Genomic DNA, 24,888 nt, shown 5'->3' with positions numbered 1-24,888 from the left:
TTTGCATCCGCATTTCTCAAGACCAGATTTACCGCACACCATTCCAATCCCGTTCTGAGGACAGAATTATTCAGGGTCCGGCAGGTTTTCCAATGGCCTTCACCGCGCCCCTCCCAGAGCGCTCCGTGAGCACGAATAAATGCACGCTGTGGGGTGAGGAGCGGCATTCACCCCATTTTGCAGACGGGAAGCGGCAAAACGCCAAAATCTGCCAAAGCACCCACTGATTTCCGGTGCCCCATTTGTAAACCAGAAATTTCCTCGTGGGTCGCCCCACAGACCATCCCCACGGGAGGCCACCAGCAGGGCTGGGACCTTCAGAGCCGCCCCGCGTGCCTCTGCACTTGAGCTGATCAAGTGACTGGTAGCACTAGAAGGCTGTTATCCTCTCCGTGGGCCTCGTCACCAGAGGGTGACGGAGACACACACGTGGCCAGGGGCATTCACAGCCACTTGGGAACGTGGGGACTCAGGACTAGGGCTGGTCGATTCCCAGGGCTGGAGGGGAGCATGCTCCAGTGGTTACAAACCCTTCTGCCCAAGTTCCCCCCACCTCTCCCTGTTCCCTTCTGCTCCTAACCCACCGCCCAAGGTCCTGCCCCTGTTCCCTTCCCACTTGTACCCCTCTCCGCTCCCCTTATTCCAAAGCCCTCCCGCAGCCTTCTGACCCTTCTGCTCATCCCCTTGTTCCTCACCACGCCAGATTGGGCCAGGTTCTCACTGCAATGGCAAAAGGCACTTCCCTGGCCCCAGGGCAACCCCAGCCAAATGCTCCGAAGCGTGGTGTTCCTGGGAAAATCCATCCAGCTCGGCCGAGTTATTAGGCTCTGAAAATCGCTGTTCACACATAAAAACGGCCATAATGGATCCGACCCCTGGTCCATCTAGCCCAGAGTCCTGTCTTCTGACAGTGGCCAGTGCCAGGTGCCCCAGAGGGAGTGAACCGAACAGGGAATCATCAAGTGACCCATCCCCTGTCGCCCATTCCCAGCTTCTGGCAGTCAGCGGTCTAGGGACACCCAGAGCACAGGGTTGCCTGCCTGGCTAATCACCATGAATTTATCTAATTCTTTCTTGAACCCTGTTATATTTTTGGCCTTCACATCTGCCAGCAACAAGTGCCACAGGTTGCCTGTGCGCGGTGTGAAGAAATACTGCCTTACGCTTGTTTTAAACCCCGCTGCCTGTTCATTTCATTGGCTGACGCCTGGTTCTTGTGCTGTGTGAAGGCGTAAATAACACTTCCCGGTTCCCTCGCTCCACGCCAGTCATGGTTTTACAGATCTCGCTCATATCCCCCCGTAGCCGTCTCTTTTCCAAGCTGAGCCATCCCAGTCTTTTCAATCTCGCCTCACACGGAAGCCGTTCCACACCCTTGATCATTTTTGTGGCGCTTCTCCGTACGGTTTCCAATTCTGATATATCCTTCTTCGAGATGGGGCGACCAGAACTGCACCCAGTGTTCAAGGTGTGGGCGTATCATGGATTTATAGGGTAGCAATATGACCTTTTCTGTCTTATTCTCTCGCCCTTTCTTAATGGCTCCCAACATTGTTTGCTTTTTTTTGACGGCCGCTGCGCACGGAGTGGATGTTTTCAGAGAACTCTCCACAGTGACTCCAAGATCTTTCTCGAGTGGTAACAGCCAGTTTAGACCCCATCAGTTTGGATGTGGCGTTGGGATTCTGTTTTCCAACGTGGGTTATTTTGCATTTATCAACACTGAATTTCATCTGCCATTGTCCTGCCCAGTCACCCAGCTTTGTGAGATCCCTTTGTCGCTCTTCGCAGGCTGCCTGGGACTTAACTATCGTGAGTAGTTTTGTATCATCTGCCAACTTTGCCACCCGTTTTTCCTGTTCATTTATAAGTAAGTGAAGCAGCGCTGGTCCCGGTACAGATCCTTGGAGGACTCCGCTGTTTACTTCTCTCCACTGTGAAAACTGACTATTTCTACCTCCTATTTCTCATCTTTTAACCAGTTACTGATCCATAAGGGGACCTTCCCTCTTACCCCCAGGACAGCTCACTTTGCTTAAGAGCCTTTGGTGAGGGACCTTGTCAAAGGCTCTCTGATGGTCTAAGTCAGGGGTAGGCAACCTATGGCACGGGTGCCGAAGGCGGCACGCGAGCTGATTTTCAGCGGCACTCACGCTGCCCGGGTCCTGGCCACCGGGGTCCAGGGGCTCTGCATTTTAATTTAATTTTAAATGAAGCATCTTAAACATTTTAAAAACCTTATTTACTTTACATACAACAATAGTCTAGTTCTATATTATAGACTTACAGAAAGAGACCTTCTAAAAACGTTAACATGTCTGACTGGCACGTGAAACCGTAAATCAGAGTGACTAAATGAAGACTCGGCACAGCACTGCTGAAAGGCTGCCGACCCCTGGTCTAAGTACACCATATCCACCAGATCACCCTGGTCCACGTGGGTGGACCCCGCTCAAAGAATTCTAGTAGATTGGTGAGGCGTGATTTCCGCGTACAAAAGCTGTGTTGACTCTTCCCCACCATATCATGTTCATCCGTGTGTCTGGGAATTTTGTTCTTTACTAGAGTTTTAATCAATTTGCCTGGTACTGAAGTGAGGCTTATCGGCCTGTAATTGCCAGGATCACCTCTGGAGCCACTTTTTAAAATCAGTGTTACAATAGCCACCTGCCAGTCATCTGGTACGGAGCCTGATCTCAGCGATAGGTTACATACCGCGGTCAGTACTTCTGCACTTTCCTATTTGACTTCCTGACGAACTCATGGGTGACACCATCCAGACCTACTGCTGGCTAATGTATTGAATTGTTCCCAAAGCACCTCTACTGGCAGGTCAATCTGGTACAGTTCCTCGGGTCTGTCACCTTACAAGAATGGCTCAGGTGTGGGAATCACCCCCAGACCCTCTGCAGCACAAACCGACGGAAAGAATTCATTGAGCTTTTCCACCACAGTCTCGTTTTCCTTGAGTGCTCCTTCAGCCCCTCGATAGTCCAAGCTTCCTCCATCTGACGGACTTACAGCAAACATTGGTATTTTAGTTTTAGTTTTTGCGTCTTTTGCTAGTTGCTGTTCACATTCCTTTTCGGCCTGCCTAATTATACTTTTACACTTGACTTGACACCGAGCTTTTTGTTCCTTTCTCTTTTCCTCAGGAGCATTTGACTTCCAATTTTTAAAAGATGTTTCCTTGTCTCTAATTGCCTCTCTGACTCTGTGAGATACATATACAGTTTAAGCCTCTTTTATGGTGGGTTGTTGGGTTTTTTCTAAAGTTTCCATGCAGCTTGCAGGCATTTCACCCTGGCGGCTGTCCCTTTTCATTTCCATTTAATTAGCCTCCTCGCTTTTGCGTAATTCCCCTTTTTGAAGTTAAATACGACTGTGGTGCTTTTTATTTTCGTATTTTCCCCCCTACAAGGATGTGAAATTTAAGTCCATTTGGTCGCTATTACCGAGTGCTTTAGCTACACTCACCTCTTGGACCAGATCCTGGGCACCACTTAGGACTAAATCAAGAATTGCCTCTCCCCTGGTGGGTCCCCGGCCCAGCTGCTCCAAGAAGCAGTCATTTCGGGTGTCTAGAAATTTTCTCTCTGCCTCCCGGGCTGAGGGAGCATGTGCCGTCAGTCTGGGGCTAGCTGAAATCCCCCTCTCTAATCTCCCTGAGTCACTATCACCCTCCTGGTAGGTGGTCAGTCGTATGCTCCTGCGGCTGCACGCTTGTTATTCAAGCACAGAATTGCTATCGATATAGATTCGACGGGACACTTGGATTCATTTACTATATGACTTGATGTTTTATTTCACGTGTAGCGCCACCCCCCACACCCACTCTGTCATTGTGAGATATTTTTAATCGCTCTTCCCGTGCCGCAGGGATTATCGTCAATCCACCAAGTTCCTGGTACATCAGTCGCCTCACGATGCCAGGCACTCAACTTCACCCCTTTCAGTATTTCGACTCCTTGCACTGATCAGATGGGTCAATATGTAGTTGCCTGCCTTCCTGTGGGGTAATCAAAGGGGACTCTCACGTTTGACGGTTTGTCTTCAGTTCCTACCTGTTCTTTATCGACTTCTCTCCTCTCCTATTTACTAGGAGCGAGAGATTCCCTTTTACTAGCTCATCCCCTAAGGGTGCGTCCATCCAAACCACATGCACCTCCGCACCCGTCGGCCCTTAGTGTCAAAACTCCTCTGGACTCATACGACCTCAGGGTTGGAAGGGACCTCAGGAGGCATCTAGTCCAACCCCCTGCTCAAAGCAGGACCAGCTCCAACTAAATCATCCCAGCCAGGGCTTTGTCAGGCCGGGCCTTAAAAACCTCTAAGGAAGGAGATTCCACTACCTCCCTAGGGAACCCATTCCAGTGCTTCACCACCTCCCTAGTGAAATAGTGTTTCCTAATATCCAACCTAAACCTCCGCCGCTGCAACCTGAGCCCATTGCGCCTTGTTCTGTCATCTGCCCCCACTGAGAACAGGCTAGATCCACCCTCTTTGGAGCCCCCGTCAGGGAGTTTTTAATTTGACATGACAGGAATCTGGCTCCAGTTTGGTTTAGGTGGAGTCCATCCTTCCTGTCAGCGGTGACTCCAGGAACCAGCGCTCCAAGCGCGTGCCTGGGGTGGCAAGCCGCAGGGGGAGCCCTGCTGGTCGCCGTGAGGGTGGCAGTCAAGCTGCCTTCGGTGGCTTGCCTGCGGGAGGTGCCCGGTCCTGCGGATTCAGCAGCAATTCGGTGGCGGGAACACTGAAGCCGCGGGACCGGGGACCTCCCGCAGGTGCACCGCCGAAGCCGCGGGACCAGGGACCTCCCACAGGCGCGCCGCCGAAGCCGCGGGATCAGGGACCTCCCACAGGCGCGCCGCCGAAGCCGCGGGGCTGAGAACCTCCCGCAGGAGCGCCGCCGAATCCGCGGGACCGGGGACCTCCCGCAGGCGCGCCGCCGAAGCCGCGGGACCGGGGACCTCCCACAGGCGCGCCGCCGAAGCCGCGGGACCGGGGACCTCCCGCAGACGTGCCGCCGAAGGCAGCCTGCCTGCCGTGCTTGGGGCAGCGAAAAAGTTAGAGCCGCCCCTGCTTCCTGTACAGGTGCCTCCTTTCCCAAAAAGTTCCCCAGTTCCCTAATATACCTAAACCCTCCTCCCTACAGCATCGTCTCATCCACGCATTGAGACCCTGCAGGTCTGTCTAACTGGCCCTGTGCGTGGAACCGGGAGCACTTCAGAGAATGTGCCCATAGAGGTCCTGGACTCCGATCTCTTACCTAGCAGCCTACATCTGGCCTCCAGGACGTCTCTCCTACCCCTCCCCATGTCGTTGGTACCTACATGTCCCACGACCACCGGCTCCGCCCCAGCCCTGCGCGTGAGTCCGTCCAGACGTCTCGGGAGGTCCGCAACCTTCACACCCAGCCGTCAATTCACCCTGCAGTTCTCCCGGTCATCGCAAACCCAACTCTCTATATTTCTGATGCTCCAATTGCCCCTGAGTACTACCTGTCTCTTACCTAGCCTCAGTGTGAGAGGACACCATGACCATCTGGAAGGAGGGGCCCAGCTACTGGACTGTCTCCCTCTGCTCCAGCTAGATGTTCTCCTTCCCCGAGACTTTCATCCTCCTCCGCAGCACAGAGGGTGTCAGACCGGGGGTGGGTGAAAGTCTAGGTCCCTCTCTGTCTCCCTCAGCTCCTCCAGTTCCGCCACTCGGGTCTCCAGAGCCCGACCTCGGTCTCGGAGGGTCATGAGTGGCTGGCACCGAATGCCCACGTCCGCCCCCTGCCCAGACGGCGGGTAAACGGACTCTGCTCTCAGTGCTATAAACCGGGTGGGCCCTGCGCTGCGGCTGGACGGCCGCCTGCGTTCAGTTTACTCTTGCGGGGGTTTGTGGGTTTGTGTTCTTTGGGGGGGGGGTCTCTGCACGGGCGGGATGGGGGTCATTGGCCTAAATTTAGAGAATGTTTATTAGGTGTCTCTGGCTCGCATGCACCCTCTCTCAAGGCCGGGTCTGGCTGCGAAATTGTCCCCAAATGATGTCTGCACGGAGCATGCTCCCGTCCCACAGAGCTCCATCAACCACACAGAGCATGCTCCTGCCCCACAGAGCGCCCTGAAAGCTGCACGGAGCATGCTCCCACCCCATAGAGTGCCCTGAAAGCTGCATGGAGCATGCTCCCGCCCCACAGAGCACCCTGAAAGCTGCACAGAGCATGCTCCCACCCCACAGAGCATCAACCACAAGGAGCATGCTCCCGCCCCACAGAGTGCCCTGAAAGCTGCATGGAGCATGCTCCTGCCCCACAGAGCTCCCTGAAAGCTGCACGGAGCATGCTCCCGCCCCATAGAGTGCCCTGAAAGCTGCATGGAGCATGCTCCCACCCCACAGAGCTCCCTGAAAGCTGCACAGAGCATGCTCCTGCCCCACAGAGCTCCCTGAAAGCTGCATGGAGCATACTCCTGCCCCACAGAGCGCCCTGAAAGCTGCACGGAGCATGCTCCCACCCCATAGAGCGCCCTGAAAGCTGCATGGAGCATACTCCTGCCCCACAGAGCTCCCTGAAAGCTGCACGGAGCATGCTCCTGCCCCACAGAGCTCCAACAACCATACGGCGCATGCTCCCACCCAGGGGTGAAAGTAACTTAAGGGACTTACTGGTCCGCAGGGCGGCCGGGGGTTCTGAGCAAGGAGGGGGGGGCTCAGGCAGAAGGGGCGGGGCTTCAGGCAGAAGGGGCGGGGCTGGGGCCCTAGGCTGCCCAGCTGGTCTCGCTACAGCTGCCCCTGCGGGTGGCACCAGGCACCAGAACTCAGAGCCCAGACGCCCTCGCCCCGGGGCGAGCCCCAGCTGGGAGGCAGAGGGGAGAGGAGCAGGGGGGCAGGAGAACAGGGCGACCTCTCCAGAATCTGCAGCCGAACCCAGGAGCGGAGGTCAAAGGTCCCAGCCACAGGATGAAATTTCCATTTCCCCCCCACCCCACCCCAGTTTATTTTTAACAACCTAGGAAATTAAAGGCAAAGAACCACGTCGCCGAGCGTTACGGCGGCAAAGTCAAGCCCACAAAAGGTGGGGGAATTCCAGGGGTAATAATAGGGCGTTAACTCTCCCCCCCGCCGCCCCCTCGCCCCAACCAGCTCCGGGGCCTGCACCAGGATCTACTCTCACATCCGACTTCCCTGCAGGCTCCCAAACCGCAGTGAGTGCACAGCACCCCGAGATCAGGGTCCCCCAGCTGCTGCCCGGACACGCACCCCCCCCCCTCCCGAAAATGAGATACCAGCCCCAGCGAGCGCTCGGTGACGCGACAAAGAATCTGAGCGGCGCTCTCTGTGCTGCCAGCTAGCGTCCCGTGGAGCGCGGGCCAGAGCCCCCGGCCCCCCCAATCCCCCAGCGGGGGAACATCCCTGTCCCTCTCCCAACCCATCTGGAAAGGGCAGACGCTCATGCGGGGCTGTGTTCCTGAGGGAGGGTTTTGTGGGGGGGGCAACTGCCCCCCGGCAGCAAATCCGCTTCCTGCCCTCCCTCTGAACCCCCCAGACGTGCCCTGCCCCAAATAGCCACCTGGCGTCCTCCCCACACAGGGGACCCTGTGCCCCCCAATACACCCCCCACACCCTCTGTACAGACGTGTCCCCTCACCAACCGGTACAGCCTGCACTGCCCACCCCCAGCCCCAATGCACAGCCCCTCCCCCACCCACACAGCCTACCCCCCCAGCCCCAATGCACAGCCCCTCCCCCACCCCACACAGCCTACCCCCCCAGCCCCAATGCACAGCCCCTCCCCCACCCCACACAGCCTACCCCCCCAGCCCCAATGCACAGCCCCTCCCCCACCCAGCCTACCCCCCAGCCCCAAAGCACAGCCCCTCCCCCTCCCCCCCAGCCTACGCCCCCAGCCCCAATGCACAGCCCCTCCCCCACCCACACAGCCTACCCCCCCCAGCCCCAATGCACAGCCCCTCCCTCACCCCCCAGCCCGAAAGCTCAGCCACTCCCCCACCCTGCCTTCCCCCCCAGCCCCAAAGCACAGCCCCTCCCCCACCCACACTGCCTAACCCCCCCAGCCCCAATGCACAGCCCCTCCCCCACCCACACAGCCTACCCCCCAGCCCCAAAGCACAGCCCCTCCCCCACCCACACACCCTACCCCCCAGCCCCAATGCACAGCCCCTCCCCCACCCAGCCTAAACCCCCCAGCCCCAAAGCACAGCCCCTCCGTCCCCCCCAGCCCCACTCCTCAGCCCCTCCCCCTCCCAGCCTTCGCCCGCAGCCCCACTGCACATCCCCGCCCCCCCCAGCCTACCCCCCCAGCCCCAATGCACAGCCCCTCCCTCACCCCCCAGCCCCAATGCACAGCCCCTCCCCCACCCCCCAGCCCCAATACACACACACACACACACACACACACACACACACACCAGAACAGTTTGACCGCAAACCCATTAATCTCTCTCACACACACACGTGCTATTCTGGGGCCTATCAGCCCCCTGAGGGGAGGGGGTCCCCTCAGCCCTGCCCCCCCCCCGGAGACGATACCAGCCTGGGAGGGGGAGGATTAGAAGCAGCTGGGGTGGCGGGGGGGGGAGAGGAAATGGGGGGACGGATCAGTGGGGGAAGAGGCTTCAGTGCAGGAAAAAAGGAAGGAGAAACCCCCCCTTCCCCCACCCCCACCGCTCAATGGGTCGGCATGGGCCGCGCTCACCTTCTCCCCCCCCCCGGCTCCTCGCAGGGCTCGGGGGGGGCGCTCCGAGCCGGGGGGGCGGGAAGGGATGGAGGGATGCGGGGAGGGAGGGAAGGATGCAGGAAGGAGGGATGCGGGGAGGGAGGGGGGATGCGGTGACGGAGGGAAGGATGCGGGGGGGGGGAGGATGCAGAAATCAGCACCTGGTTGGGGGGGAGGAAGCGGAGCGGCCCCCCCAGCCCCGGTCCCTCGGATCCTGCTTCTTCCCCCTGCTCCGACCCCGGATCCTGCCCGTCTTCCGACGACACAACGCGCCTCCGTCCCCCCCCCCCCCGCCTCCTCCTCCGACGCCGCTCCCTCCCCTCCTTCCGCCGCCCCCGCCCCCCCCGCCAGGAGCCCGAGCCCCCCCCAGCCCCGAACCCCGCTCCCGCCCGGCCCCTGCTCCGGGCGCTAATTAGGGTTTCCAGTCACACTGCGGTGCAGGGGCCTGCGCTGCTCCCCGCCCCCCAGCCCAGGGCACGTCCCCCCCCGTTCCTCCCACCCCCGGCACCTCCCCCTCCCCCCGGTTCTCCCCAGCCCAGGGCACGTCCCCCCCCCCGTTCCTCCCACCCCCGGCACCTCCCCCTCCCCCCGGTTCTCCCCAGCCCAGGGCACGTCCCCCCCCAGGCACGTCCCCCCCGTTCCTCCCACCTCCGGCACCTCCCCCTCCCCCCGGTTCTCCCCAGCCCAGGGCACGGCCCCCCCAGGCACGTCCCCCCCGTTCCTCGCACCCCTCCCCCCGGTTCTCCCCAGCCCAGGGCACGTCCCCCCCCGGCACGTCCCCCCCGTTCCTCGCACCCCCCCCCGGTTCTTCCCAGCCCAGGGCACATGTGCCCCCCCCCGCACCTTCCCCCCACCCCCGCTTCCACCCTCCCCCCCTGTTCCTCCTGCCCCTCGTCACCTCCCCCCCCCCACTGGTTCCTGCCAACCCCGGGCACCTGCCCCCCAACTCAGGGCACCTCGCCCTCCCCCCCATGGCATCCCCCACCCATGCTTCCTCCCCACAGCCCAATGTGCCTTCCCTCCACCCACCCCCCGCTCTCCTGCCCCCCCATGCCAGCCCAGGGCACCTCCCCCCCTCCATTCCCACAGGCTCCATCCCCCTCCCCCAGCTCCAGGTCCCGCCCCCGTCCCCTTCCCGCCAGCTCCAACCAGGACATTTCCAAACCCCGACCCCAGGCAGGGCCCGTCTGGCCCAGCCCTTTGCCTCAAGCTCTCAGAGTAACTGGGCTGCTCCCCGGTCCGTCTCCCCAACCCCCCGGGCAGGTCAGTCACTGGTGCGGCCCCCACGCCCAGAGGAGCCGGGTGACTCACTCTCCTCACAGCCCCGCAGGAGGCAGGGCAGCACCACCAGCCCCGTGTACAGGTGGGAAACTGAGGCAGGGGGAAGGCAAAGGGGGCGCCGAAGGTCCCACCAGAACAGCAGAGCCTGGCACCCGGCTCGCCCAAGCCCAAATCACTGGTCTCCGCCTCCTCTGGCGACCTTGGCATTTTGAACCCAGGACCAGACACAAGCCCCCGAGTCCCAGGCCAGCTCCGGACTGGGTCCCGCTCTCTCAAAGTGCCTCCCTAGCTCGACCGCCCGATATGGGCTGGAGGCAGGAGTCGCCGGGCGACGTTCCCCGGCCGAGGGCTACGGAGGCAGCCAGACTGGCTGACGCTATCGTCGCCGTGAGCTGGGTTGCATTTCCCAAAGCGCCCGCGCGGCTTCGGAGTTTTGTTTGATGCGGGCACCTGGGGTGGGAGAGGGACCCGGGCCCCTAGGGGACGGGGTCACAACGCTCCGGCCTGCTGGCTGAAACAGGACGTCCCGCTCACTCGAAACCAGCGAGCCAGCAAGCCCGGGCTACCTACCTCCAGGAGAGCATCCCATCCCCTCAACCCGGGGCCACCAGCCCGTCCCTAGCTCTGCGTCTCACTCCGGCTCAGCTTGCTGGCTTCGGAGGAGCCGTCTCCCTACAGGAGCCTCCGGGGCCCTGTTCTCCCATAATCCCGCTCAGAAACGTCACCAACTCACTCTTAAAACCAGCTCAGCCCCATGTCCCCACCCAGAACCTCCCCCCGGCCCGGCTGCGGGTTAGAAACCTGCTCATTTCCAGCCTAAACTTCCTCCCGGCCGGTTCTTGTGCCAACGGAAAAGACAAAAGGCTCCTCCACTTCCCTGGTGTTTCCCCCACCTGATCCCGTCCGTCCGGCTGCGTCCCTCCGGTGTGAAAAAGCCACAGCCCCGAGAGACGGAGCTAGACAGACCAACCCCCGGCCCTGGGTCCGACTTCTTCTGCCGCCCTAGCTAGCGCCTCACCGGCGTAGGTCGCGGCTACGCGGCACCAGGCGGGAGCGTTTTAAGTGTAGACCGGGGAGCTGAGGATCACACTAGGCCGTGGGCTTGTCTGCACTCAAAACAAAAGTGCAGAGCCACCGTAGCCGCGGCCTATGCCAATTCTGCCCTCAGCAGAGGTAATCCGTCACCCCGAAAGCCAGGAGCTAACTCGACTGAATGCGCCCAGCGGCGTAACCCTGTCTACACCAGCGCTGCGGTGCGTCCAGCCCCGTCTCTCAGAGGCGGGTGGGTTTTTCCCCGGAGCGACGCCGCTATCAAACCCTCGTGCAGACCAAGGCCGCGGGTTAGGTAGCGTCGCACCAAAGTACCTTTTGTGCCGCCAGCCCTTATCCGCCTTTGAAAGTTACTTCCCGTGTGGACCCCCCCAAAACCCTCGCCCGACCCAGGAGAGTCTCTTTGAATTGTTGTTGTGGTAATCACGTCCCCAGCTGGGTCGGACGACTTTTTAAACACACCCAGAGTGGGTGCGTGGGAAGGGGGGAAATGAAACAGTTTTGCCCATCTCTGGAGAGGGAGGCACCCTACCAAACCCATGTCCCCGAGGGGACCCCAAGCAGCCAGGAGGTGGGAACAGCTTTTCGCTTCTGCTTGACCGGGCAGGATTCAGCCCGGGGCCCTGCCCGCTCCGGGCGTGTCCCCACACGCACCCCCACCCCCAGGAGAGTGACAAAGTTCTCGGGCCACAGGAGCAGCATCTCCCACACACTGACACCCCGCTCGCACCCCCAGGCCAGCTCCCCTTAGTCAAGCGCAATTCCTGGGAAAGCAGCCGCGAGAAGCCTAAGACCACAACATCCAAAGCCAACCATTTGCCACCCAGAAACCACTCCAGCTATTATGAATACGGATGAGGGCTGCGTAGTGGCTGGCACAGGCCTGCCGGCTGATCGCATCGGGGGCTGCCATAAAGACACCTAATAACAGGTTCAGACTCAACCTGATTCAGAGACGAGTTTTGGGGTTTTTTTTCCTGGAGAGAATCCCAACCCGCTCTGGCGATCGGAGCTCAGGTGCTGGGATCTGGTTTCATACAGAACCACGGTCCAACTCCCGCCCCCCAGCGCAGAAGGGACTGAACCAAGCGGGCGTCGCCCTGAGCAAGTCTCACTCGCACAGCGTCCGGTGTCTTTCATGAAGCCCCAGCTCCCGGAGTCAGGGGATGACGCGAGTTGCTCTGCGGCCACTTTTTTAAGCGCGAGTCATTGTCTCCCGCGCGCGGCTGCAGAAAGGGGCTTGGAAAGCTGACGTGAGCACAGCCTAAAGCCTCAGAAACCACACGGCCCGGAGAACACACTCCGCAACTGTCCTGCTTTTTTAAAAATAAAACTCTTGGGCTTGACAACGCCGCATCCTCCTCGTTTCTTTTTCACCTTCTTTAAACCACAGCCAAGCTGCTTGTCTGACTCCTCGGGAGCAGCGCACCATGGCTGACGAGCCCTCGACTGACCCCCGTTTACCCCAGCCGTGACGGCAGCCCACAGCACCCATCAGCCCACTGTCCCGCAAACACTCTGAGGCTTCTCCCGTGGGGGCACTTCAATCTCCGCAGCCCCCCCCCCCGTGCTCGTGAATCATGGGTCAGGCCACAGAAATCAAGAGATTGGCTGACAAATCACGAGATTTGAAAAGACACCAGTAAGAACACAAGAATGGCCAGACTGTGTCCATCTAGCCCAGGGTCCTGTCTTCTGCCAGTGGCCAGTGCCGGGTGCCCCAGAGGGAACGAACAGAACAGGGAATCGTCAAGCGATCCAGCCCTCGTCGCCCATTCCCAGCGTCTGGCTAACAGAGGTAGGGACCCATCCCTGCCCCGCCTGGCTAGTAGCCAGCGATGGGCCTGTCCTCCGGGAACGTCTCTAGTTCTTTTCCGAACCCGGTTCTAGTCTGGGCCTTCACAACTGTGACAAAGTTGGGGATTTGTGTGGTGTTGTACATGAATCGCGGGTGCGCGCCTCAGTTTCCCTGCGTGTTTAACAAGGTGGTGGGAGAGGGTTTGTTGGTGCAGAGGACCAGGGGTGACCTCGCCTAGCGGCTGTGACCCCCGGACAAGGGCCTGGGGATGGGGGACCCTAGGACTGGTGACCAAGGGGCCCGCCCCAGCTTGGAAGGCAGCCGGTTCTGGCCAGTGGGAGGACAAAGGGCTGAGGAGACAGGACCTCATTGAGCTGTTTACTTGGGACAATGGACAGGGGAGGAGCTGTTGGGGCCGGGGGTCTCAGATGCCCAGCTGGGAGCAGGGGGGCTCGGGGCTGGAGGGGGGGGGCAGAGCCCCCCTGGCTGCAGGGGGACTGGGACGTGCTGGGCTGAGGGGGGCCAGGCCTGAGGCTGGAGAGTTTCCTGTGCTGGGTTCAACGCTCAATAACCCTCCTGTGTTACGCTGGCTGAGTCGCTCCGGGCTAGAGAGCAGGGCGGGGGGGCATCTGCCCCTTCGGAGAGTGGAGGCCCCAGGGGTCCGGAGCAAGGGGACTCCCTGAGGGGGCCCACGGCAGAGACAGACGCGCTGAGGCTCAGAGAGGGGCGGCTCCAGGAGGTGGAGGGGCCTGACCCCAAGAGAGAGTGGAGCCCCGGGAAGGGCTGTCGCACTGAAGGGGGCACCCCCCAGGGGCCGCACAGGGCCAAGAGTGGGCACGACCTGTGAGTCCATGACAATAACATCCTCCGGCGAGGAGTTCCACAGGTTGACTGTGTGTTAGGTGAGAAGATACTTCCTTGTGTTTGTGTTAAACCTGCTGCCTGTTCATTTCATGGGGTGGCCCCTAGTTCTTGTGTTCTGAGCAGGAGTAAATAACACGTCCTGATTTGCTTCCTCCGCACCAGGCATGAGTTTATAGACCTCAACAATATCCCTCTTTAGTCGCCTCGTTTCCAAGCTGAACAGTCCCAGTCTTCTTACTCTCTCCTCATACGGAAGCCGTCCCAGACCCCGATCATTTTTGTTGCCCTTTTCTGAACCTTTTCCAATTCTAATCTATCCTTTTGGAGATGGGGCGACCACATCTGCACACAGTATTCAAGGTGTGCGTGTCCTGTGGATTGATATAGAGGCAACATGATCAACACTGGGTTCATTTAATTCGTCTTCTGTTCTCAGGTCCTGTTTGTAAACGTCTCTCTCCCACCCCCTAATTCCTGATTCTCCTTAAATCCCAGGACTCCAGCACCTGGCACTTTAGGAAACCCAAAAGACCACAAGACTCCCAACCAACCTGCGCCCCTCCCCTCTAAAATCCCCTGCAGATTCACCTCCGCCTCGAGTCTTATTCCCTGTCTTGCGGCTGCAACTCGAGACCCCGACTGAGATCAGGGCCCCCGTCACACCAGCTGAGATCGGGACCCCCACCATGCCGGGGGGGGGTTCCCCCCGCCCCCTCTTATGTTTAAAAATACCATCCTCCTTTTTCATCTGGCACCAGCTCCCATTCCCCCGCCAGCTTAAAGAGCCCCGTAGTGCCCCGGGAAAATACGTCCTCAAAAATCTCCTTCGCCGGATACTGACGAAACCCCAGCAACGCGCAGCCTACGTCACTACGCACGATGCCAACCACCGTCGTCTCACAGGGCGGGAAAGGACCTCGAGACGTCATCTAGTCCAGTCCCCCGCCCTCAAGGCAGGACTATGTATTCCAGTGGCTTTCAACCAGGGGGACGCACCCAGGGGAAGACCTCTGCATACCCCCAGGTTCGTAACAAGGGCCAGGCGACTGAGGCACTTGCCTCGGGCGCGCAAAGCGGAGGGGCGCAGCTCTCCCGCGATCGGCGGCAGCTCTCCCGCTGCCACTTCTTTGGCGGAAATTCGGCGGCGGGTCCCTGAGTCCCTCTCGGAAGGAAGGACCCGCCGCTGAATTCCTGCCACAGCTTCATTCATTCTTCGGCGGCAATTCGGCGGCGGGTCCTTCTCTCTGAGAGGGACTCAGGGCCCTGCCAGCCCTTTGCCTTGGGCACAAAAATTTCCTTGTTACGGCTCTGGCGTCAAGTCCTCTAGAGAGTCACCTAGTTTTACAACCAGCGACGCAAAAAGCCCGAGCGAAGTTGGCACAAACTAACCTTTCATCCGGGCCCTGGCTCGTCCGTACTGCTCAGTGCACTCGACACTGGAACGGCAGCCCGGGATTTCTGTGCCAAGGGATTTCTTTCATCGTTTTACGGTAAAACTGAGCACGTGAGGCACTTCTCAGCACGAGGGTGGCTGGGACACGTCTGTATTTCGACGCCGGGTTTTGTAAGGAGGTCGTTTTTCAGGGGGAGAAACTTGGGGTACGCAAGACAAATCAGCCTCCTGAAAGGGGGGCAGCCATCTGCAGAGGTGAGAGCCGCTGACAGGGGTTTGTCCAACCTGCTCGTAACGATCCCCAACGACGGCGATTCCACCACCTCCCCGGGCGATTTATTCCAGAGCTTCCCCACCCGACAGGCGGGACGTTTCTCCAGCCGAACCCTCCCGGGCTGCAGGTTAAGCCCGTTGCTTCTTGTCCGATCCTCAGATGTTAACGAGAACAATTTTTCTCCTTCTCGTAACCACGTTTTCTGGACTTGCAAACTGTTCCCCCCCCCCACCCCCGGCTTCTCTTGTCTGATATTTTGTAGGCAGGCTCCTTGGGGCAGGTTCTGTGTCTGAACGTGCCCAGCGCACCGGGGTCCTGGCGCATGACCCGAGCGCCGAGCCCCAGGCACTGCCGGGAATAACCCCCGAGCCCCCTCCCCGTGGGCCCTGAGACTCACAGGCGCTGACTTCTCGTTTGCTCCACCCCCACTGCAGCCTGAGGCTCCGCCCCTCGCTCCGCCCCTCTCCTGAGGCCCCGCCCTCTCCCCCACACGGGCGTTCAAATGGGAGAAGAGACATGCAGGTGCCCTCCCCATTACGCCTGGTTGGGGGGGGTCTGACTCCCCCTTTTTGAATTGTTGGCGAGGGGGTGCAGCCGATGGGTGGGGATGGGGGCAGGGAGACGGGGATGGAGTGGAGGTGGCGGGGGGAGCCCGTGTAGCTGGTTAGTGGTGGGGCCGGCTCTGTTGTGGTTTGGGCACATACTCATCTGAGGAGGAGAAAAGGCAGGGGTGGGAGGGGGGCAGAGGATCAAAACGTAAATGAGTTAATTAAACAGCCAATGAATTATCCAGCCAATTGGTTCTGGGGCCGGCGAATGACCAGAGGGAAGTGGCTGGGAGGCTCGATATCGAAATAATCGCTCAGTGGGGCTGGGGGGGCAGCGCTGGCACCGGTCAGGGGAGGCTGCGGGGGGAGGGGGGAGATGTTTCCCCCAGGGTTTCTACCCTCGCTCTGGGGTCCGGACGCTGTGGACCCAGCAGGACCCGGCCCGATCCGCACGGGGTCCCAACGCACCGAAACCCGGGGCCGCTGCCGGAGAGGATCGGGGGGACGAGCGCGGACCAGAACGGGGTCCCTGCCGGGGACCGGAATCTGTCACACGTGCCCCCCCGCCCTCGCCCCCGGTCACCATGGACCCTCAGCGCTAAGGGGAGCCGCTCGGGGGATCTGGCGCAGGGCGGATAGTGGGTTTAGGGGGGTCAGGAGTCCTGGAGACCAGGGTCAATGAATGTGGGGTTACAGGCATCAGGGCCGGGCACTGGGGGCTGGGAGTTCAAGGCTTTAGGGGTTTGGGGGGTCAGGCACTCGGGTTGGGGGTCAGGAGGGTGGGGGTTGGCGGGGGTTCGGGTTACCAGCGGATGGTTGTGGGGTTTGGGACGTCCCCCCAGGGCACCAGGCGCTCCCTCGCACGTGTCCCCACACGCTGGTACACAGGGAACAACGGCGAGCAAAGCTCCTGCCGGCGGGTGGCTCCGTTACACACACACACGGCCACGGCCTGGGAGCTTCCGGCGAGCCCACAGGACCCCCGGCAGGGTCACCCGGTGCCGTGTTCTCTGCACAGCGATCCCACGAGGAGCGATCCACACAATGCGTCCTCCACATCGTCACCCGCAGCACATTAACCACACGGTAACCCAAAGTACACGTTAGCCACATGGTAACACGCAGCACACGTTAGCCACACGCAATTCCTTGGGCTCAAGCTCAGACACCTCTTAGCTACAAGGTCACCCGTAACATATTATCCACACAGTAACCTCAGTACGCATATCCACACACAATACATCGGGATCGGTGTCAGACACGTGTTAGCTACACAGTAACCGCAGTACATGTCATCCACACACAATGCATCGGGATCGGTGTCAGACACGTGTTAGCTACACAGTAACCGCAGTACACATTATCCACACACAATACATCAGGATCGGTGTCAGACACATGTTAGCTACACGGTAACCACAGTACACGTTATCCACACACAATACATCGGGATCGGTGTCAGACACGTGTTAGCTACACAGTAACCTCAGTACGCATATCCACACACAATACATCGGGATCGGTGTCAGACACGTGTTAGCTACACGGTAACCACAGTACACGTTATCCACACACAATACATCGGGATCGGTGTCAGACACGTGTTAGCTACACAGTAACCTCAGTACGCATATCCACACACACAATACATCGGGATCGGTGTCAGACACGTGTTAGCTACACAGTAACCACAGTACGCGTTATCCACACACAATACATCGGGATCGGTGTTAGCTACACGGTAACCGCAGTACACGTTATCCACACACAATGCATCGGGATCGGTGTTAGCTACACGGTAACCGTAGTACACGTTATCCACACACAATACATCGGGATCGGTGTTAGCTACACAGTAACCGCAGTACACGTTATCCACAGACAGTGCATCGGGATCGGTGTTAGCTACACGGTAACCGCAGTACATGTCATCCACACACAATGCATCGGGATCGGTGTCAGACACGTGTTAGCTACACAGTAACCGCAGTACACATTATCCACACACAATGCATCGGGATCGGTGTTAGCTACACGGTAACCGCAGTACACGTTATCCACACACAATGCATCGGGATTGGTGTTAGCTACACAGTAACCGCAGTACACGTTATCCACACACAGTGCATCGGGATTGGTGTTAGCTACACGGTAACCGCAGTACACGTTATCCACACACAGTGCATCGGGATCGGTGTTAGCTACACGGTAACCGCAGTACACGTTATCCACACACAGTGCATTGGGATTGGTGTTAGCTACACAGTAACCGCAGTACACGTTATCCACACACAGTGCATCGGGATCGGTGTTAGCTACACGGTAACCGCAGTACACGTTATCCACACACAGTGCATTGGGATTGGTGTTAGCTACACGGTAACCGCAGTACACGTTATCCACACACAGTGCATCGGGATCGGTGTTAGCTACACAGTAACCGCAGTACACGTTATCCACACACAGTGCATCGGGATCGGTGTTAGCTACACGGTAACCGCAGTACACGTTATCCACACACAGTGCATCGGGATCGGTGTTAGCTACACAGTAACCGCAGTACACGTTATCCACAGACAATGCATCGGGATTGGTGTCGGACACGTGTGTTACTCACACACCCTCTGTTGCGCTTGACTGCAAACCCATGTTATCCACACGCAAATCCCCAGCTCCCGTGTTCCCCGCACACCAATCCCCAGGGGTTCCCCACTCGGCGGCCGGCCAAGCAGGGTGGGGCACGTCCAACCCCACTGCGATACCGGGCCCCAGTTCCGCTCCATCTCTCCCTCTCCTTTACTGCCAGAGCCCCGGCCGGCTGCTCCCCCGGCCCGGCAACAACTCGGCAGGACACAGCGCATCCCATGGCGGAGTGCGGAGACCTCGGCCCAGCACAGCTCTGGGAGGGGAGTGGGGTCTAGTGGTTATAGCGGGGGGGGCTGGGAGCCAGGACTCCTGGGTTCTCTCCCTGGCTCTGGGAGGGGAGTGGGGTCTGGTGGTTAGAGTGGGGGGGCTGGAAGCCAGGACTCCTGGGTTCGATCCTGGCTCTCAGAGGGGAGGGGGGGTCTAGTGGTTAGAGCGGGGGGAGGGGGCTGGGAGTCAGGACTCCTGGGTTCTAGCCCTGGCCTGATCTCCCCGACCTCACACACGCAGGTCTGTGTGCAAGAGGACAAGACAACACCTGCGTGGAGGGGGGGTGCAGCAGCACGCCTCCCCCCATTGCCAACCCCACCCTCCTCGATGGGAGACGGGAGCGGGGTGAGATGCCAGGGAGCAGGTTAGCCCCAGACCCAGGAATCAGCATCTGATCCGGTGCCACGCGGGGGGCGGAGCGAGGGGGGGATGCAGAACCATCAGAGAAGGGAAGGTGGGGGTGGGGGGGTCATCAGGATTTAGATGAGGGGGGGTTGGGTGGAGCAGTTACCGAGCCCTGCCTGGGGGGGGAGCTCTGTAACTCGGACCACAGCCAGGCCTCCCACTTCCTACCCTCCTCAAAGCTGTGTGGTGACAGGTTATACAGAGAGACCGTGACAGAGCCGGGAGAGAACCCAGGAGTCCTGGCACCCAGCCCCCCCTGCTCTAGCCACCAGCCCCCACTCCCCTCCCAGAGCCAGGGAGAGAACCCAGGCATCCTGGCTCCCAGCCCCCTGCTCTAACCACCAGCCACCACCCCCTCCCAGAGCCAGGGAGAGAACCCAGGAGTCCTGGCTCCCTCCCCCCCCTCGCTCTAACCACCAGCCCCCACTCCCCTCCCAGAGCCGGGAGAGAACCCAGGCGTCCTGGCTCCCAGCCCCCCCTGCTCTAACCACCAGCCCCCACTCCCCTCCCAGAGCCGGGAGAGAACCCAGGCGTCCTGGCCCCTCCGCCCCACTCCCCTCCCCTGGCAGTGCTGAGGCAGAAGGGGAGGATTCCAGGCTGGCAGAGGGGGCTGGGGGGGCTGGGCAGGAGGCAGAGGGGAGGAGGTGGGAGGGGGGATTCCCTCGCTGTGGGGCCCATCCCCCCCTCGCCCCCCACCCCGTCTCAATGTCAGCGGCTGGAGCAGGGCTGCCTGGCAAACAGGACGTGAGGAGCCTGCAGATGCTGCACGATGCAGAGAAACTTCTCCCAGAACACGGCTCCCCCCGCCCCCGCCGCCCAAGCCAGGCAGTGCGGGGGGGGGGGGCGGGAGGGCAGGACGCCTGGGTTCCAAACCCCTTCCCCCAGTCCTTGTCGGATACCAAACACCTGAACCCCCTGCCGGTGCCCCTCACTCCCGACCCGCAGCCCCCTGCCAGCCCAACCCTGCCCCCCCAGCCCTGCCGGTGCCCCTCACTCCCGACCCGGAGCCCCCTGCTAGCCCGGCCCCGCCGGTGCCCCTCACTCCCGACCCGCAGCCCCCTGCTAGCCCAGCCCTGCCGGTGCCCCTCACTCCCGACCCGCAGCCCCTGCTAGCCCAGCCCTGCCAGTGCCCCTCACTCCCGACCCGCAGCCCCCTGCTAGCCCGGCCCTGCCCCCCCCAGCCCTGCCGGTGCCCCTCACTCCCGACCCGCAGCCCCCTGCTAGCCCGGCCCTGCCCCCCCCAGCCCTGCCGGTGCCCCTCACTCCCGACCCTCAGCCCCCAGCTAGCCCGGCCCTGCCCCCCCCAGCCCTGCCGGTGCCCCTCACTCCCGACCCGCAGCCCCCTGCTAGCCCAGCCCTGCCGGTGCCCCTCACTCCCGACCCGCAGCCCCCTGCTAGCCCAGCCCTGCCGGTGCCCCTCACTCCCGACCCGCAGCCCCTGCTAGCCCAGCCCAGCCGGTGCCCCTCACTCCCGACCCGCAGCCCCCTGCTAGCCCGGCCCTGCCCCCCGCCAGCCCTGCCGGTGCCCCTCACTCCCGACCCGCAGCCCCCTGCTAGCCCGGCCCTGCCCCCCCCCAGCCCTGTTGGTGCCCCTCACTCCCGACCCGCAGTCTCTCTCCCCAGGCTCTTAGCCCCAGATTTGCCATTTCTCACACTTGTGTCTCTATGGACACGTACACCCCCCCCACCCCCGCCACTCACAGCTGCCCCCTGCTGGAGTGTGAGGCCAGACGGGGGCGGCTCCTGCGCTGGGCCCAGGAACTGTTCCCCAGAGCAGAAACCGTCCCCCCCGCCCCCCCCCACTGGTCAGCCCCTGCCCCCTCCCCAAGACCCCAATTCTCCCTTCCCCACTGCCCCTGGGACCCACCAGCCCCCCCCCCCCACCTCTCCCTTCCCCGCTGCCCCTGGGACCCACCAGCCCTCCCCCCCACCTCTCCCTTCCCCACTGCCCCTGGGACCCACCAGCCCTCCGCCCACCTCTCCCTTCCCCGCTGCCCCTGGGACCCACCAGCCCTCCCCCCCACCTCTCCCTTCCCCGCTGCCCCTGGGACCCACCAGCCCTCCCCCCCACCTCTCCCTTCCCCGCTGCCCCTGGGACCCACCAGCCCCCCCCCCCCCACCTCTCCCTTCCCCGCTGCCCCTGGGACCCACCAGCCCTCCCCATCTCCTCTTCCCCCAGCCACGACCCTGAGCTCTCCCTCCCCCACTGCAACCCCCCCCCATCTGGTCCCAAATATCTCAGGCCTGCCTGATACACCCTGCCCCCAACACACCCAGCTCCCTGCTGCCCCCCAGTCCTTCCCAGTAACCCCCCCAACAACCTCTGACCCCCCAACCCCTCCCCCAGCTACCGGCGCCTGCCGGGGGGGGGGGGGACTCAGGTTGTGATTGCACCAGTCTGGGGGGGGAGGGGGGCTGCTGTTTAACTAATGGGGGAGGAATGGGGTGCGTGGGGCCCGTTGCCCAGCAGCGAGGGGGGGGGGGAAGCCCGACTGTTTGGGGGGCCCCACTGCAGCATCGCCCCCCCATACACCATGTTTCCATTTTCTGTCCCAACCCCGTTTTCATGAGCTCCAGTTGCCGTGGAAACAGCTGCTGAGTAGCACATTGGTTTCTCCCTGGCGACTGCTGCATCCCCCCCGCCCCGACCTGCCCCCCATCCTCCCCCATGTACCCCTCCCCCAGGTACCCCCGACCCCCATCCTCCCCCGTGTACCACTCCCACAGGTACCCCCGACCCCCATCCTCCCCCGTGTACCCCTCCCCCAGGTACCCCCGACCCCCATCCTCCCCCGTGTACCCCTCCCCCAGGTACCCCCGACCCCCATCCTCCCCCGTGTACCCCTCCCCCAGGTACCCCCGACCCCCATCCTCCCCCGTGTACCCCTCCCCCATATACCCCTCCCCCAGGTACCCCCGATCTGCCCCCCACACACCTGCCAATCCATTGGATCCGAGACAGAAAATCTGCCCCCCCACCCGAGGATGCACTTTCAGTCTGCCCAGCCCCCCAGGCTCCCAGACACATGGACTCCCCCACCCCCAATCCAGCCTCTGAGACAGGGTCCCCCCACCAGAAGGCCCAGGAGCCCCCCGCTGCCCTCCCAGTCCCCCGTCCCCCAGAACTGACTCAATTCCACCATCATCACCCGGACAGACCCCCCCTCAGATGTCTCAGTGTCCCCCAGCTCGCCTCCCCTACAGGTCACCCCCCACAGCGATAGGTCAGTCCCCCACTCCACCAACATGGCACCCCGCCAGCTGTCCTGGCACCCCTCAGCTCATGGGCCGTACCCGCAGTCCCCCCCCCGTGTCCCAGCACCCCTCAGCTCATGGGCCATACCCCCAGTGTCCCCCCCATGTCCCAGCACCCCTCAGCTCATGGGCCATACCCCCAGTGTCCCCCCCGTGTCCCAGCACCCCTCAGCTCATGGGCCGTAGCCGCAGTCCCCCGTGTCCCAACACCCCTCAGCTCATGGGCCGTACCCCCAGTGTCCCCCACATGTCCCAGCACCCCTCAGCTCATGGGCCATACCCCCAGTGTCCCCCCCATGTCCCAGCACCCCTCAGCTCATGGGCCATACCCCCAGTGTCCCCCCCGTGTCCCAGCACCCCTCAGCTCATGGGCCGTAGCCGCAGTCCCCCGTGTCCCATCACCCCTCAGCTCATGGGCCGTACCCCCAGTGTCCCCCACATGTCCCAGCACCCCTCAGCTCATGGGCCGTACCCCCAGTGTCCCCCCCGTGTCCCAGCACCCCTCAGCTCATGGGCCATAGCCGCAGTCCCCCGTGTCCCAACACCCCTCAGCTCATGGGTCGTAACGCCAATCCCCCATACACAACCGATCCCCCCCCCCAGCTGGCCCTGATCCCTCCCCAATGGGTCACACACACCCCTGGCATCCCACCACTCCCCCACCCCACCCTTACAGGAGTATCCCACCCCCCACCCAGCTTCCACCCTCAGTGGGTCCCCTCGCAGCATCCCCCATCTCCCCACCATGGATCACTCCCCCACTACAGGCCAACCCCCCCCCCGCCAGCAGGCTCAGCACCCCTGGACGGATCACACTCCCCCACCATGTGTCCACAAGCCCTGATCCCCCCATAACCTGAACATCCCGCCCCCCCACATACCCAGTTCCCCGCTGCTGCACCAATGAGAAGCAGGACCAGGCTGCCCCCTTCTGGAAGCCCAGGGACCTGGGGCAAGAGGGGCCAGGGCTCACTGGGGGGGGGACGGGGGGCGGGGTGCTGAGGCAGCAGGAAGGGAGAAGCAGCTGGCAGGCTGGTGGGGGAGGGGGATGCTGAGGGTTGGGGTGGGGGGTTGGGCCAGCAGGGGGTGCAACACAGAGATGCTCGACTGGGAGGGGGCGAGGAGGAGCCTGGGGATGCTGGGGGGGGGGCAGGGAGGCTTGGGGGGACAGGGGCCTGGTGGGGAGTCCGGGGATGCGGGGGGCGGGAGGGGGGTTAGGGATGCAGGCGGGGGTCCCGGGGGGCAGAGGGCGGGGGGGGCAGGCGGCGGCCCCGGGGGGGAGAGGGCGGGGCGGGCAGGCGGCGGCCCCGGGGGGGCAGAGGGCGGGGGGGGCAGGCGGGGGTCCCGGGGGGCAGAGGGCGGGGGGGGCAGGCGGCGGCCCCGGGGGGCAGAGGGCGGGGGGGGCAGGCGGCGGCCCCGGGGGGGCAGAGGGCGGGGGCCCCAGGGGTGCAGGGGAAGGGGGGGCCGGGATGCGGGGGGGGGCTGCCGGTCTCCGCTCCAGCCGCAGGAGCCGGGCACTCACCGGGGCGGCGGGGGGAGCATCCCCCTCCCCTGGGTCCGGCGTTGGGGGTCCCCGGCCCCGGCCACTCAGCGGGCGCTCGCCATGGGGCGGGGGCGGGGGGCGCGGGGCGAAGGCGGCGGAGCAGCTCCCCGGCCCCGCCGCGCAGCGCTGGATGCGGCAGAGTCTGGCAGGGCCGCGGGGACGGGAGGGGAATGTTAATGGGGGGGGGAGGAGAGCGAAGGGGGGGGGGGAGGAGTGAGAACAAGGGAGAGGGGGGGTGAGAGGGGAGCGGGGGAGAGAGAGACGGGGGGGGGGAGAGAGACAGAGACCGAGGGGGGAGAGAGAGAGAGAAGGAGAGAGAACAAGGGGGGGGGGAATGAGAGGGAACCGGGGAGGGGGCAGAGAGAGAGGGAAGGAGAGATGGGGGGGGGGGAGAGAGAGAGAGGAAAGGAGTGAGGGGGGGATGAGAGGGAACGGAGGGGGGAGGGGGGCTAAGCACACAGAAGGGGGGGGACCGGAGGAAGGGGTTGAGCCCGCAGCTCTGGGTCCCCCTCAGCTACAAACCCTCCCACCCCAAAGGCCGTTAACTTCTGGTGGCGCTGGGAGAATGGGGGGAACCCGGCCTGTCAGACCCCTGGTTGCTGCCACCAGTAATCCCCCCCCCCAGCCCAGCGCCCCATTCCCTGTTACCCAGAATCCCCCGGGGCCCCAGCCTGCCCCAGCGCCCCGTTCCCTGTTACCCAGAATCCCCCGGGGCCCTGCCCCAGCGCCCCGTTCCCTGTTACCCAGAATCCCCCGGGGCCCCAGCCTGCCCCAGCGCCCCGTTCCCTGTTACCCAGAATCCCCCGGGGCCCTGCCCCAGCGCCCCGTTCCCTGTTACC

The 24,888-nt window shown here is 62.3% G+C and overlaps 1 protein-coding gene across 2 annotated transcripts in view; it reads right to left on the bottom strand.

Annotated features, from left to right (window-relative positions):
* LRRC4B (leucine rich repeat containing 4B) overlaps positions 1-24,170 on the bottom strand; it is a 36,407-nt gene extending 12,237 nt beyond the window's left edge. Inside the window, exon 1 of one of the 2 annotated variants that reach the window (XM_044989270.1) lies at positions 24,029-24,170. The gene's annotated coding sequence lies outside the window, so the exon portion shown is untranslated. Of the gene's footprint in view, positions 1-8,886; positions 8,981-24,028 lie in introns of those variants that run through there. The other variant, XM_044989271.1, reaches the window with a different exon arrangement.
* Positions 24,171-24,888: the final 718 nt, after the last annotated feature.

This window comes from Mauremys mutica, chromosome 15 (genome assembly GCF_020497125.1).
Source record: "Mauremys mutica isolate MM-2020 ecotype Southern chromosome 15, ASM2049712v1, whole genome shotgun sequence".
Taxonomy (NCBI): domain Eukaryota; kingdom Metazoa; phylum Chordata; order Testudines; family Geoemydidae; genus Mauremys; species Mauremys mutica.
Note: the sequence above shows the minus strand (reverse complement) of the source record. Positions and strands in the feature narration are given on the sequence as shown.